The sequence below is a fragment of the Octopus bimaculoides genome, chromosome 12 (genome assembly GCF_001194135.2).
Source record: "Octopus bimaculoides isolate UCB-OBI-ISO-001 chromosome 12, ASM119413v2, whole genome shotgun sequence".
In the NCBI taxonomy this organism is placed as follows: Eukaryota; Metazoa; Mollusca; class Cephalopoda; order Octopoda; family Octopodidae; genus Octopus; species Octopus bimaculoides.
In genome coordinates this window covers 45,948,041-45,963,606 of record NC_068992.1, presented here as the reverse complement: position 1 = coordinate 45,963,606, position 15,566 = coordinate 45,948,041, and positions in this window count along the sequence as shown.

Genomic DNA, 15,566 nt, shown 5'->3' with positions numbered 1-15,566 from the left:
ACATTTATGTATGTGTGTGTTTGTAAGAGACAGAGTGTGAGTGAGAGAGAGAGGTTTGTTGTCATGTATACGTACATGCATAAATATACATACATCTTTGGATGTATGCATATGACAACACAGCCCTTGACTCACTCACACTATGTATCTTACAAACACGCACGCGCGCACATACACACGTGTGTCTTTGTAAATATGTTTGTATACATTTATGTATGTGTGTGTTTGTAAGAGACAGAGTGTGAGTGAGTCAAGGTGTGTGTGTGTGCGTGTGTATGTGTGTGAGACAGAGTGAGAGAGTGGTGTGTATGTAGTATTTACTCTCTCTCCCTCTCTCTCTCTCTCTCTCATACACACGAACACACAAAATAGAAAGTGAAGCGTTTTGCAGTTGTTACGTCAATACCGGAAGTTGACATTGAAGAACATTTTTGAAGAAGTGAATCTTAAATATAATCTTAAATATAAAGCAATATTATTTATTTTTAATTAAAAAAATCAAATGAAGAGCCTAAGATTTATCCGAGGTCAAATTATTCATGCATTACAAGTATGGAAGCATTTGGTGAAGTCGATTTCACGTGAAAAGCGATTACACACACATCTCTGTTTTATATATAGTATAGATGTGAACAGATTAAAAGTTTCATATAAATATGCAATAAACATATTTCCAAAACATGTTTATATATAAACTCACACAACCACAAAAATACATACATATATAAACTCACACAACCACAAACATACATACATACACATATACCATAAATTCAAACAACCCACCCACCCTTTAAAGGCCTACTACCACTTTGGGTTAACCAGTACTTCTCACACCTCTAAATTTTTTTGCTTGAATCTTCTATCATCAAAAGAGAACCTAAACATTCTTTGGACCAACTGATCCATGAAGGGATAAACATACTCTTGACAAGGCTCTCTGACATGCTTGTTGACCACCAATATAGTTTTTGGCAATGTATGTCTTCTAGCGGCTCCTGATATTGCTACCTCACATCATGGCCCATCAAAATATTCATTGGATCATTTTCCCTCCACCTCCAATATTAAATTGAGAGATCCTGTTTCCTTTAGGACCTCTGTGAATTTGAGTCACTCTTCTGATAGAAAGCTCCTCTTGCAATGTATTATATTCCGTCTGCTTTGGCTCACTTCTCTTCTGTCTTCTCTTTTCCTCTATGACTGTCTTTTACTCTTCTTCAGCTACCACTTTCTCTCCATTGTTTCAAGAAGCTAGGTGGGTACATCTTGAACAGAAACCTTGGTTTTGTCACCTTCTAGGGCTAATGACAAGGTAACTTTTCTGAAAATTCCCAGGATGGCAGTTGTTGACATGACTGGCCATGGTGTTGATATAACAGTCCACTGGACCAACTGTTGTTGCTGATTTTGTTCTTGACCATCAATATCTTTTCCATTTTCTGTCTTTCTAGCTCCCCAAGTGAAAATGTTCTTAAGTAACCCTTCCGTCCACATGTTTTGCAGCTATGCTTTCTGCCTTGTGCTATCATCCTTAAAGTCTGCATTCTCTGCACCTGTTACAGGATATGACTTTGGAATAAGTTTGTGGTTTTCAGTGGTGGGGCTGTGGTTATTAAGAATTGCATGCCTAATGATTCCCCACCTGACTGCCTATCATTAAAAAATCACATCAGCCCTCATCAGATACCAATATTTTACCTTAACTGTAAGAATGCACTTTGTTAATAAAATTTCCAATAACTTTCACGGCAATCCTCATTTTTCGTTATCTCATGCAAGCAGAAATTCTCCTTAGGTCTGGCATATTACACACAAGCTGAGCTTCTTCTTTGCTCTGTTTTTTTATTTCAAACACAACACATACAGTTCCATATGGACTGCCTCACTTGATGTAGATCTTAGTGCATGTATTAATCATGACTACCATTAGCATTTCTCTTGAGGGCTTACAGAAAGTCTGCATAGCATTAGAAGTGCACAAATTAATCACATTTTCTTATATTTGTAGAAAGATGCACCACATAGAAAGATGCACTTGTTTTCATTACATAAAACTGCCAAACTTTTCACTTCCTGATAAATGGTCAATGCATAAAATTCATCCATAGCATTTGAGGCAAACAAACAAGACAACAATCCAGAGACATTTTTGTTTGGTAAAACTGTATTGCTGCTATAGTACATGTTGCAACAACTGTTTTCTTTACTACTACTACTACTGTATTTAGAGATGTCATACTTTTAAAGGTGAATTTTATGGTAAAACATTTTTCTTTTTACTTTATTCCGAAAGTTTAAACTTTCGGATAGAGGGCATTTGCCAAAGGTGCCTTTTTTGTGAGACTGTACCTGAAACCACATGATTATTAGGCAAGCAACTCAGCCACATAGCCATTTTCTGTTCAAGAACTGGTATACTATTCCCAAATGACAGATACTGCATAGTGCATGAACAAGAAAAGATTGACAAGCACCAAGATCTGAAAAGCAATACACGAAAGGTGTTGAGCATGAAAAAAGCTGAAACTGTGCCAATGGCATTGGCATTCTTGGTGCATTTGGCTTTGCTAGTAAATATTAAACTGACAGTCTGAAAAGACTCTGACTTTCAGGCAAAGAGAGAGATCAATTGATAGGCACTTCAACAATAATGTCTAGAAGTGGAACAGTACAAATACTCAACATTTTTGAAGTTCAACAGGTAACAATTGTTGTTATCTAAATTCTTGCGATGAAGATTTGTGCCTTTGTTAGAAACTGACTTCAGCCTCGCAGGAAAAATAAAAATAATTAAAAGAAAGATATATATGTACATACAAATATGCATGTATGTGTGTGTGTGTGTGCAAAACACACATAATTATCTATGTGCACACATACATTCTATAGAAAGTCACTCAAATATATATTTTCAAAAATTATGGAGTGCCAAATTGGCATTTACTAAATTGGCTTGCCATTGTGCACACAAATCTTCCAGCCAGGAATGAAAACACTGACTTGGCAGTAAACTATAGGCCTACTGCCTGCTTAAACATTATGTATAAAACTTTACACATTGTTTAGATCATTTTTCTCTAAGATTGTTGTAAGACCAACATGATAATAACTGATGACAATCAAGCAGGCAGAAAGAAGGGGATGTGTGATGTGCCAAACAAATTCTGATGGCTACAGGTATACTGCATGAAAAAAAAAAAAAAAAGAAATAATAAAAAACCTGCAGAAACCTTCTGATGATATTCTCAATAATGGTCTCTGGAATCATTGCATTCAGTTAAATAATCTGCTACCTTAGATTCTACCACAAAAAGACTCACAAAAATCTACTCCACAATTCTCACACATAACTAACGACACAACAATTGTCTCCAATGTAAAATATTTTTCAAAAAGATTAATTCCAAGGTGACAATTTGTCTGAAGTCTCTGTATATTTTGGTACTAAATCTCCTGTCATTTCTTTTGCAAATCTCTAATGGTTATTAATAAAACAATAAAAATATGCAAGACTTTTCTAAATATTTCCAGTGATGGAATTTTGTTTCTTTATTAAAAACCAAATCCTTCTTTAAAAGAAAAATTCAAATTATTAAAACGAGGGTGTTGGGGGAGATAAACACTATATACACACATACTTAAATGCATATACAGAAACATACATAGAACTGTATATAATGAAATAAGGCCTGGACACACAAAATTCAGATAAAAAAATAATTCCTCAGCTTGAGATTTCTACACCAGGATGTTTGAATACTTTTTTTTTTTTACTATTTCCTATATTTTATACAGTTAAATATATTTGAGAAGTGGATATACTGGCTTTCAATTTTATTGTTTCCTCTTAAAGATTTTATCCCTGTGAGGGATGGAAGAAAAAAATATATATATATATTAATCAATTATTATTCTTTATGTCTGTTTAGTTATCTTGTGTTCTCTCTGGGGAATGATATTCTGATTTCATCAGCATCACACGTGTGTGTATGTATGTACGTACGTACGTACGTATGTATATATATATACATATATATATATGTATGTATGTATGTATGTATACACTCATGTGCATATATATATATATATATATATATATATATATTTGAGTGGGTATATATGTGTGTTTGTGAATGTGTTTCATACATGCACACATAAACACACACACACACACACGCACACACACACGCGCACTCACACACACACTTTGTGTGTGTGTGTGTGTGATTTAAAAAGCAAATATTTCAAAGCAATGATGAGAAAAATGTAATAAAAATGGTATTATCCTATGATACTGAGAGCAGATGTTTGTGGAAATATGATACAGACAGGGAGTTAGGATATACTGAAGGTTTTATGAAATGTATATCGAATATATGCATATATAAATTGGTATAGATGCATAGAAAGATGTATATAATGTATCATCATCAGCATTTTATGTCTATTTCTCCTTCTTGGCAAAGACTGAATGGATTTATCATAGTGCTTGGTAAATTTTATTCCAAGTTACTGTCTTTATGTATAATTGAAGGACTGTTGTAAAGAAAAACATAAATGAAGGAATAATCTGAGTAACAGCTTGTGTGAGTGAGAGTGTAAGGTTAGAAGCAAAGGAATGGATGTGAGCAGGTGATAGTAAAAAGAACACTGGACTAGAAAAATTGATAAACAGCTAAATTTTGGTTGTTGATAATGAAATTGAATAGGAATCATGAGTGGTACATTAGGGAGGGTAGGAGAGACATGGTGAAGGAAGAGGAAGTAATGACAGTAAGAGAGAGTGATGTATGTCAGCAATGAATGGCAGAGTGAGTATTATGAGAGAGAGAGAGAGAGAGAGAGAGAGAGAGAGAGAGAGTTCTATTGCTAGCAAAACAAATAAAATATGATGAAGGGATCCAATGTGGATCTCATACTAATTACACAGATATGGTGATGTATAAGATATTGATTGATAGTTGGAAGATATAGTAATGAGGTAGGGATAAGACAGAGAGTAAGTGATTAAGGAAAACATAATGAAGAGATTGGGAGAGCAGTAGATGGAGGTTTAATAGACCTATCTTTGGAGCTATTGTGCACTTCCTGTTATTAAATGAACAAAAAAATTGTATTGCCTAAGTTCATGTATGTCTAACAATCAATCAATCAATCAATCAATCAATCTATGTATCGATCTATCGAACTGTCTGTGTATGGTTGGATGCATATTTTTAAACAATCAAATGCAGCATCAGGTTTTTTAAATGCCTCCTTGTCTAAATGCACGTCAGTGAATATGTCATCACTGCAGTCACAACGATGATGATGATGACGATGATGAATGTCCTCATGATCGTCACCACCACCACCAGCACCACCACCACCACCACCACCACCACCATCCACTTTTCATACTGGCATCGGTAAGATGAGTACCATTGGCTGAACGAGTTCTTATTCAGAGTTATTGCCCTTACTGACTGTTTAGAGAACCACTTCTTGCTCTGCCTTTTCTTCGTGGCTTGTTTCTGTGACAAGGTTGCCTTTCTAATATAATCTCTATTATCCCTTTACAATGTGCTCAAGGTGTATATCATTGTGACACCATGCTTAGCGATATACTCATGTTCTAAACATGTCTGAAGAGTTCCTTTGGTCCTATGCTATCGCAGCTCATTCGCCAGTCACTTGTTTCCTCATGGCTCTTGCACTGTCTTGAATATATTTCACACCTGTGTTTATATACTTCCATCATATGTACATGTGTGTGTGTTGGTGTGCGCGCACATGCATGTTTGTGCATTTTTAACTCTGCATGTGTAGATGTGTGTAGATGTGGAGGGAAAGGGATGTATATATCCTCCCATCTCTCTCTCTCTTGCAACCACATGGTTTTGAGTTCAGTCTCTCTGTGTAACAAATATTTTCTACTAGGGCTTCAGTAGATTGACAGTAGATTTCATAAACAGAAACTGATAGAAGTCCATTATATGTGGATATACATATATATCTATATGAGTGTGTAAGTGCTGTGTTTGAGTGTGAGTGTACATATATATATGTCTTGATATTGAGTAAGAGCTGTAAACAGACTGAACCACTAAGGCAAAATTACATGGTTTATAAACTAAGTAATGAACTGTCCCTACAGTTGCTCCCTATTTACGTCCAAACAAAATGAGCTTGTAATATTAAAGTGTCTTGCCTGCAGATTACAGTTTAAATGATGGATTGAACCAGTAAATGTGACTTATGTACAGCTTATTGGATTCTAGCAGCAAGCGGAAAGTGTGTTGTGCAGCCTCAGTGGCATAACGTAAATCATTGATATATCATTCCTACAAAAGTTTGATACTGCTCTCATCTCAACCAACTGAAATACTTGCTTCTGTTTTACACTTGCTAATGAGTGCTCATAACAAAAACACCATTTCAAAGACTACACCTCCTCTTCAAGGCTAGGAATTAATTTATGACAAGCCATTGAAGGCATTATATCAAGTACAAGTCCTACATACAATACTACTCATATGTCTGGGACAGTATAGCTGCTAGTTAGTCAAACATCTTTGACAGTATCTATAAGAGATAATTATTCACTCAATAACACATTACAACCACTACTACATCCATACATGGTATACTTCCCCTCCTCACTTTTATTTTTCTTCTAATAGCTGTCAGAAGAAAAATTGTGCCCTCCATCACCTTTTTCTGAGCCTCTGCTCAGATATTAAACTCTGATTAGAGACTTGATCTTAATGCATGCAAAAGGGTGGACTCTACTAAATGCATCTAAAGAACAGGTGATGGTAGCTGTAGTAGTGGTTGGTGTCTTTGGTGTAAGACTGGGGGTTGATTAAGTCTACAAGAATAGAGAGTTTTGTCAGTTTACCAAATTTCACTCATAAAGTCGATCGTAAAGTATGAAAGTATGGTTTTACCCAATTACCACATTAGTCTTGAAGCAAAATTCTTAACCACATAGTTATGCCTTGCATCTTTATGCTGCTGCTGCTTGACCAGATCTGCATCAGCCATGGGAAAAGCTACATTGACCAACCTGAGAAGACCTACACTGACTAATTTGAAATAATCAGAGTTGACCAGTCTAAAAAAAATCTATATTGAAAAATGTAGAACAATCATTATCAGCCAGAGGGAGAAAGCTTACATGACTAATGTGGGAAGATTTACATGAATAAGTCTGGAGAGACTCATGTGTCTTTTCTCTTTAGACAAAAGTGTGTTACAATAGATTATAGATAATTTGAAAAAGCACCAGTGTAGCAGCTGAGAAGCTGATAGTTCAAATCCAGTTTACATCACTGATCTCTGTCCATCTCTAAGACATTTCTCATGTCTCAAAGCATTGAGTTGTAAGAATGGCATGGAATAGTAAGAAAAGTTCCCTTCTGTAACACAGTAGCAACACTTTACAAGTGATTTGTTTGTTTGGAGTGTTGACTCCAAGCCTTTCTGTGGATCTTAATGACACTTCAGTATGCAATCTCTGATCAGAGTATCTTCAATTATCTAGACACTGGACATAGATTCTAGTTAGATGCTTTCATCATCATTGTCGTTGTCATTGTCATCATCATCATCATCATCATCATCATCATCATTATCATGATCATTTAGTGTCTGTTTTCCATCCTGGTATGGGTTGGACGGTTTGGCAGGAACTAGCCAGCTGAAGAGCTGCCCAGGTTCCATGTCAGTTTTAGCACGGTTTCTACAGCTGGATGCCCTTCCTAATGCTAACCACATTACAGAGTGTACTGGGTGCCTTTATGCGGCACTGGCTTGGGTGCATTCATGTGGCACTGGTATGGGTGCTTTTTACATGGCACCAACACCTATGAGCCTACAACATTAGGGATGCTCAGCTGGAGAGGGATACAGGGGACATGGCTGTAAGCAATGACAACCACACTTTTACCTTCTCAAGCACAGCAAACCACCAGGAGTCTCAGTTCCCTATCATTTCCTCTGTGAGGGACAGCATCTGAAGATCCTTTCTCACCACTTTGTCCTTTTCGTATAAAAACTCTATGCATTACCAGGTGAACAAATTCCTAAATCACGAAGAAGTTGCATCACATGTTTGCAGGTAGAATGACTTCATATGAAATTATGACTGTTTCAGAGTAATCTTAAGATCCTTGGATTTTGCCAAGACACTTTAAAATCCTTGAAGCAGCAAGTCACATAATGTGTTGACAGAATGCAACATGAAAACATAATATGATGCAAGAAAGAATGCACTAGAGCTGCCATTGACTTTATTTTATTCATTTCACTTTATTTTTCTGTTATATTCCACTTTAAGAGAAAAAATGTTCTCCATTAAACTACAATGTGAAATATATATATATATATACGTACACTTCATTCTTTATTTACTGAAAGGATTTCTCAGATATTTTTGCCAATCCTTAACTAACTTGCAGCTGATGTAGTAAGGAATGATAGAAAAGAAAGCTTTTCTTGTTTACTTTAAAAAGAAAGAAAAAAGACACAACTCTACAATTTAAATGTCCTTATCCTGGGTAGAGAAATTGTTTTCACTTATGAGAAATTTCTCAACTGTTTATGTTTCATAATTGTATTCCCAAAGAATTGGTTTCCTTACACCTAGACAATCTATTTGCCAATCTCATCATCATTTTGGTTAACACTTGAGGGAGTTTGGTAATGAAAATACAAAAACAAAACAAAAAGAAAAAAAAAAAGTAACAAACTAATCTGGTGCCTGGCATCCTATTACATGAGATAATTTTCTGAGAGAAATATAGACTTACTTTATACATAGTTGTGAAGGAAAAGATTTTCACTGGAAAAAAAAAAATTCTTCACTATAAAAGAAAATTAACAAAACAATATAAAAGAAAATATTGCTTGATAGATATGAATGGAAATTCTAAAACAGAATCTGTCTTGGGTTATTTTATTTCAACCATGATTTGATAACCAAATGAGTTACCAAAGAAATACATACATCGTCAGAGTTACAAGAAATTATACACTTACACAATCATGAGGATTCCCATAAGCCATTAGATGTTAGAAGCACCAAAGATGGTTTCTGTCTCTATTGAGTACATCTATTGCAAATGAAACTTTGTGGAGACCCACTCCTCAACATGTTATACCCACAGTGGAAGTACAACTGAGTACTAAAGTATACATCAATTTTACAGTACTGATATTGGTTATAGTACTTAGTTATATAGTATCTTGTGCTTTATTGTTTACAGCTAGATGGACTGAGCCAATTCTAAGTTAAGTATCTTTGCTAGAGACAAGCCTATGATGAAAGGTTTCCTTAACCTTATCCTTCAGGAATAGTGCAGCTGCAATTAGTCTTCCAAAGTTCTTTAAGAAAGTAAAATTTTATTTGGAGGAAATTTGGCTGTTATTTCTAGTTACATAAAGCCATCTTGGAGATAATGATGACAGAGGATGTCACTTTATTCAGTACTGTGTCAAATCAATCATTTCTAAATTTTAAGTATAACACTAATTTAGTTCTATATTTAAGAGATGAGGAATTATGTACATTATTTACATTATTTACATTTGACGGATATTTGTCCTCATCTTGTTTGTTGTTAACACAACGTTTCAGCTGATATACCCTCCAGCCTTCTTCAGGTGTCTTAGGGAAATTTCGAACCTGGGTTCTCATTCCTAAGGTATTTTTCGATGTTGTTGCTGTTGCTGTTACTATTACTATTATTATTATTATTATTATTATTATTATTATTATTATTATTATTATTATTATTATTCAGGTCACTGCCTTGAATAATAATGATAACATCGAAAAATACCTTAAGAATGAGAACCTAGATTCGAAATTTCCCCAAGACACCTGATGAAGGTTAGAGGATATATCAGCTGAAAAGTTGTGTTAACAACAAACAAGATGAGGACAAATATCCTTCGCAAAACTGTCGTATGTAGAACTTACTACGCTTTCGAAAAATGCTAAACTGTTGTACTATACTTTCACAATTTTCATATCTTGGCATCTGAAGCAGCTGGGGATATGAAAGCTTAACTAAAAGAACCGGCTATTGAAAGCAAAACTGAATATTAGAAAAAAATGCATTTGGCCAAATTTGGACATACTACAGTTTAACATGATAGCCATGATATATACACATGCACACACACACACACACACACACACACACACACATACACACAAGGCAGTGAGACCATGGAATTGTTAGCATGCTGGACAAGATGCTTGTGGTATGCCATCTGTCTTTACAGTCTGAGTTCAGATTCCACCGAGGTTAACTTTGCTTTGCATCCTTTCTGGGTCACTAAAATAATTACCAGCTGAATACTGGGGTCCATGTAACTGACTTAACTCCTCCCCCAAAACTGCTGGCTTTATGCCAAAATTTGAACCCTATATACATATAGCAAATAACAACAGATGGATAGTGGTTCACTCACTACAGCCGTTTCAGTTGTGTTTTTTATTGATGAATAGAGTTATTACATCATGCAAAAAATAACACCATTTTTATCAGGTTAATGTATGCACGAATTAAACATTTAAAAAAAATACATACTTGGCTTCATAGAATGTTTTTTTGTAAAATATTTAATTTGAACATATATTCACCTGAAGAAAACATGTAGATATTAGGGTACAAAAAAAAAAACTCACTGGATAGGAAAAGTCAAAATCTACCCATGATACCTGAACCCACATCTTCCATAAGCTTGATAGACATTGGACCAAAGGAATCCTTTAAATTTCTCGAACCATTTTAGAAATTTTGTTCTCACCAGTGAGAATTGTGTGTTGTTTACATCATAAGAATTATTTCACATTCTCTTTAAGCTTCTAACATCTTATGGCATAAACAATACATACATACGTTCTTCCATGCATATATATATATATATATATATATATATATATATATATATATATATATACATGTATATACATATATGCATGTATGTATGCCTGTGTATATAATATATAAATTTATATAGGTATATGTATATAGGCAACGCTGTTTATTTATGTTATCACAATAGTGACAATGTCACTGCAAAAATTTATAATTATAAGAAAACTTTATATTCACTTTAGTTTAAGTGCCATTACATGCTGAAGTTAAAAATTTAAAAAAGAAACAACAAATTCTATGTAAAAGCCACTTAACTGGATGAGTTGCATGTGAAGATAAAATTCTTGGTGTCAAAGAATCTTTAGAAATGCTGCAAAAGGAAAATCCAACAGAAGTTACTGTACGTCAATGGCTTTCCTTGATACAGAGCTTCCACAATAACGTGCTGCCTGACTTAAAGCTGAAGATTTATAACTGAGAATCGAAAGATGGGGGATCTGGGATATTTGAAGGAACAAATGGATTTTACTGAATCTAAACTCAACAATACTCTTCATAACTTAGAATAAGCTATAGAATTTTGAACAATCACAAAACTATTATTTTAAAAAAACTGTGTATTTTTATATATCTTTCGTTACCATTATCTTTTAATATCCTCTTTTCCCATACTTACAGGTGTCAGGCAAGCAGTTGACAGGTGTGCAGGTGTCAGACAGAATTTGGTGAGGTAGATTTTTTACAAATGGATGCCATTCTTGCTTCCAACTTTTAACTGTTTCTAAACAAGGTAAGATTTCACCATTGTTAGACAGATTTCATAGAAAACAAGAAACAAACAAGATAGCATGCCCATTTAAAACCAGCACATACCATCACAAATATATACACATACATATATATGTCTATATACAATGAGCTTCATACAGTTTTTGTCAATCAAATCCACTCACAGGAATTTGGCTGACACTGGTCTGACCAAAGCCATCTCAAAGGCAGTAGGACTGAACCTGAGGCCAAATAGATGGGAAGCAAGCTTTTTAAACCCAAAGCCACATTTCTACCTGTTTATGCAGATCTTTGGGTTAAAGTTTTGCTGTTGAATGTTTCCTGAGTTTGAAAGTAAAATAAGAAATAAAATTTTGTTTTGGTTTTGTCCAAAATGAAACTGGAATGAAGCCACATTGAAATACTAGATGCAATTCAAATTGGAGATAATATTGGATGGCCTTGAGGAAGAGAAATTCCACAATGCTTTAGGACCTCCAAATGTAAATAATATATGGATTAAATTATTTACTGAATAGATTCATTTTAGATCTTGTCCTGGAACTTTCTGATACTTCTTTGTATACACAAGTGTGGACACATTAACTTAAAAGGTAGCATATTTAGCATTGACAGTGGGGTTGCTACATGACTATTAATTACATGTCCTTATATACATGATATATTAGTCTCATGACAGCTAATTTATATTGTTACAAAATGGTGTAATGGTGAAAATGGAGATGTAAGTCCAGCGGTCATCTGACATGGCTGAATAGAAAAGTATAGTCTTCGTGTGTTATCACTATAGACTTGAAAATACCATGTATGAATATGCATGCAAACACAAGGACATGCACTAATTAATCACCATATAAAAACATAACTCAATAAGCCACCTTTAAAATAGCAAACATGGGCTTCTGTATACAATGAGGTATTAGAAAGAAAGTTCCCTGACTCGGTATAGTGTGTGTGTGTGTGTGTGTGTGTACAGAGTATTAAGATATTTACAATAATTCCTTACTTCAAAAGAATTTCTTTGCCAGCTCTCTCAGATCTGCTATGTATCAAATAGGTAAGGCCAACTATATGGGACTTTTTATTACGGAAATTTCTAACAGTATTCTATAAATTTCATGCATCATTACGAATTCCTTTATCAAGGAATTTCCTCACAGAACTCATATAAATATATGTTTCATGGACAAATGGAGGGGGGTAATAAATCATTTTTGCAGAAGTAAATTTGTCAGCACTTAAATTTCCCAATCGTTAAGTTCATCTTTTCTCATCACTGCTTTGTTACTAATGCCATATGTGTGTTGGTGTGTGGGGATGTATACATGTCTATAATTATTATTAATATTTATTAGTATGTATCTATATAACACATGCATACATACAGATATATAGTAGCTAAAATAGATACTGCATATCCTGTCAATGTCATAAGGGGCATCTAAAGGTTTAGTATCAGGCAAAGCATCCACCTGTATAATACTGCTGCAAAAATGATATATAATCATTGCCCCAATTTAATAGGGAAAATGGCCCTAAAATGTTGTTTCATATATATATATTTATTTTTATATATCTATCTATCTATATATATATATATATACATACAGTCACACAACGAACACATGCATAAATGTAACAAACACAGCCATACATTTATTGAAGATATATATATATGTGTGTGTGCGTGTGTGTGTGTGTGTGTGTGTGTGTGTGTGTGTGTATGTATGTGTGTTCAGACATATGTGCCTGTCTGTATGAATATTTATATCTATCTATGTATACATGCAGGTTAACATACGCACACACACACACACACACATATATATGCAGGTTAACATATTTATATGCATTTGCATGTAACAGATATATTCATGCATGTATAAGTGAGTATATGTCTGGACACAGATCTGTGAATACAGTATTAACGTTTACACACATACACACAAATATACATAGATAAATTTATATAAACATAAACTCGCATACATATATATACATTGCAAACCGCATAAGTGGTCTGGCAGTAAAATGTGGTGTAACTCTGATAAAAACATTAAACATTTCTTTTCATTCCATAGAAAACAGAAGATAAGACAGTTTCCATTTTCTTTTAGACAATTTCAAAGAAATAATTTCTACAACTACAGAGAAATAATTTTGCAGAAGATTTCACTGTTTTTCTTCACTGTAGAGCAATATTTCTATTCAGATATATATTTATAACCATTCTTCTTGTTTATCATCCAACACACACACACACACACACACACACACACACACACACACACACACACACACACAGAGGCATATGAGGTACATGATTGCACATATACATATGTATATATAGTAACAAATATTCCAGAGGTACGTAGTAAATTAAGCACACACACACACACACACACACACATCATAATCATCATTATTTTCCATCTCCTTCGCCAGATCTATATTAGCAGGATGGTTTGCAGTGGTCTTCTTCAGATACTGTTTTGAGTTACTGCTATCATCTGCAGGTTTGAGACTGTATCTCATTTCCTCTCAAGTTTGGCTCCTATGCCATTCCTAGCACCAATCAATTTGAGAACCCATAGCCTAAGCAGCTATAGAATATGTCTTGTCTCCAAAAGTCTAAAGAAGCTGCCTGGCCATATGTTGTCTGCTTGCCAATTCTTTGTGAGTACTGCATACATTAATGAGCCCAAGCATTAGAAGGTTGCTGTTTTCCTAGAAAGACTAATGATTCCTCCTTAACTTATGATTTCTCTGATTAAGCTAACCTGATTAAGAGCATGATAGAAAATCCTGCAATGACAATGAGAGAAGTAAGTTTAGTGATTAATTGTAGAGAGAATGTGATGAGAAAACCAGAGTACAACAGAGGAAAGTGTTACAGGAGAAAATGTGTGTGTGTGTGCGCGTGTGTTAGAATATATCACTTTGTCATCAGAAATAAAAACTTCATCACCATGAAGACATAAGTATCTTGAACCTGAAGAACATGTGACCATCACCATAGTGACCAACAATTTATAGCCTCAAATGTCCCAAAACTCATGACCCAATACAGCAAGCTTTTAAAAACTCACTGCATTTCAGTAATTAGCCAAAGAATTGGAGATATTTCTATGAGTGCAGATGTAATTCAAGAAACAGATGGATAATGGATAATCTTCAGTTTGAGATCTCAGATGAACCAATGTCATAGCTACAAATGCAACATATTTCCTTATTCATCGAACACCAACAGCAGAAGGTGTTCTTTGGAAACACAAAATCAGTGGCAATATCATAGGCAATGCCTCAGGATGGCTTCAGCTCTCAAGCTTGCGCTAGTAAAAGAGAACAAGAGTAAAATGATATATATATATATATATATATATATATACATACACACGCACACACACCTCTCACCAACACAACACACTCACACAGATACGCATACAATCACACATACATGGCCATAAACAACACACGCACATACAGAAGCAAACGCACGCACACACACGTACACAGCAACGCACATATACACAACATACACATACACACAAACACACACGCACGCACAAAAAGATACACATACACACACGCGCACATACAAAATACACACACACACGCACATACACATGCTCAAAAACTGCCTGCTGACCTACCACTGACCATTGTCTATAAGCACACCCTAACTATTCCTGCTACTAATTCCTTCCACTACGTCACACACACACACACACACAAACACACACATACACACTAACAGATAAACCACCAAACCACGCACACACACACACACATACACACGCACACACACGTTCTGTTATTACACACACACTTGCAGACCCTCGCGCACGCACACATATTCACCTCCCTTTTTCACTCTCCTGTCTTAGAAAGAACTTTTCCTCC